This window comes from Rattus norvegicus, chromosome 4 (assembly GCF_021556685.1).
Source record: "Rattus norvegicus strain SHRSP/BbbUtx chromosome 4, alternate assembly SHRSP_T2T, whole genome shotgun sequence".
NCBI lineage: Eukaryota > Metazoa > Chordata > Mammalia > Rodentia > Muridae > Rattus > Rattus norvegicus.
The window spans coordinates 180,766,142-180,768,292 of record NC_141537.1 but is presented as its reverse complement, the minus strand read 5'-3'; positions in this window follow the sequence as shown (position 1 = coordinate 180,768,292).

Sequence of the window (2,151 nt, the reverse complement as noted above, 5' to 3'; positions counted from 1 at the left end):
CTAATAAATGGGTTGGTCATCACGGAAAAGGATAAACATCACACAGGCACAAGCCCGGGAGCTGGGAGAGTTAGGGCTCCAGTTTTCAACTGACTGTGTGTCAGAGTGCCCTGGAGGGCTCAGAATCTCTGATCGCTGGCTTCTGCCTCCAGAGTTCCTGTCACAGTGGGACGTAGGGAGGAGACTGAGAGTTTCTGGCCCTGAAGCCACTGAGGCTGCTAATCCTGTGAGCACTTGAAGAGTCACTCATTTGAGGCAATTTCTGGAGGCGGAAGGGTGAGTAAGAAAGTGTTGAGGAAGTGATGGGAGGAAGAAGAAAGCTACCAGCTCCTCCCATCGCTCTGATAAAGCACCCTACAGGAGGCGACTTCTGGGAGAATTGCTCCCAGTTCCAGGTCCCAGTCCATCAGCGAGGGACAGCAAGGCAACTGGAGCATGATGCAGCTGATCACATGACATCCACAGTCAAGATCAGAGAGCGAGCAAATGGACACGTACGGTACTCAGTCTCTCTCTCTCTTTATGCAGTCTAGAAGCCAAGCCGGAGGAACGGTCCCTCCCACTTCTAGACAGGGTCCTCCCAACTCAGTTCACGGAATCTAGACATCTCCAACAGACACGCCCAACGGCAAACCTGATTGGAAAATCCCTCACTGATAGTCTCTTCCCAGCCGTTTCCAGATTGGGTCTTAGCAATTAAAACTACCATGGTAGCTTCCTGGAAAGGATTACAGAAAGGAAGGAATGAAGGTAAAAGATGTTTCGCTAAATTAAAATAGCAGAATGGAAAAGCAACCTCGGCCGCACTGCAGCTTCCGTCTCGCCACCGATAAAATGGTAACGCCCCAAAGATAAAACACTCCAAAGAGAAACTTGAAGACGCTGAAAGACCTGACAGATGGGAGTAGAAATGAGGTTTGTAGTTAAATAACATTCCAAGGTCAACAGGCCACAAAAGAGTCCCAGAGTCGTAAGCTGCTTATGAGAGACATGAATAAGACAGCTGGAGATGGAGACGCAGTGCTTGTGGCTGATTGCGACTGGAGGGATAATGTGGCTTAGGGCACAGCGACTACAAGCTTATTGGTATTGCATCTCAGAAGGGGGCACACTCATCCTTCCATCCTGGCCAGATGGACACGGGCCTCTTGCTGCAGCGACCGGCTTATACCATGTGGAAGGGATAACATGACTCTGGGCTTTGCTGTAGTCATGTGTTAAACACGCAGGCAAGGTCAGGCTACACAGACCTTGAACAGAAGTGAACAGGCCAAGAACATTATATTGAAGTTCCCAGATAAAAGAGACAGCCAGGACCAGGAATAAATGTCCCCTCCTTATAGGTAGGTTAAATGCAGATTATTCTGTTCTGAAGTTTGCTGGCTTTGACTGATTCTGGAAGGAAATCCTTCTCAGACTTAGGAGTAGATGATGATGCTGGGCATGGTGGCAGGAGCATGCCGTCTCCAAACTCAGGAAGCTGAGACAGGAGGTTTGGTCTCCCCAGATCAGCCTGGGACAAATCAGAAGACTCCTTCTAAGACCCAAAGAAGACTAAAAAGAAAGAAGGCAAGCTTCTCCACAAGGAAGATGCTAGTGAAGGAGTTCCTGTGTTTGAATGTGGTGGCTTTGAGGAACAAGTGTCTGCTGCCTCTAAGACTGGGCCTGGGCAATGGTTTAACAGGTGGTTGGGTCAATATCCCAAGGAGATGTTTCTTGGTGTAAATTTCATGCATGGTTTCCTGCTAATTTTGCTTTAATTATGAACATGGTGTAGCAAAGGGTGTAACGAGACATTCTTTCCTCTGTGTGTGTTTATGAGTATGTGTGCACATACATCAGTATGTGGAAGCTAGAATCAACAGAGAGGATCATTCCTCAGGGGCCGTCCGGCTAGCTTTTATTCAGACAGAGTTTCTGACTGGCACCTGGGGTCCTCCTCACTAGGCTATGCTGACTTGCTAGCAAGCCTCAGGGAACCTTCTGTCTCTGCCTCCCTTGCACTGAGACTACAGGCACATGCTACTATCAGGGCTGAGGTGAATCTCAGGCCACCACGCTTCCAGGACAAGGATTGTAAGAACCAAGCCACCTTCCCAGCACCACCATTTTAATTGTTATATACTCACACCTATTAATTTAGCCTTTAGA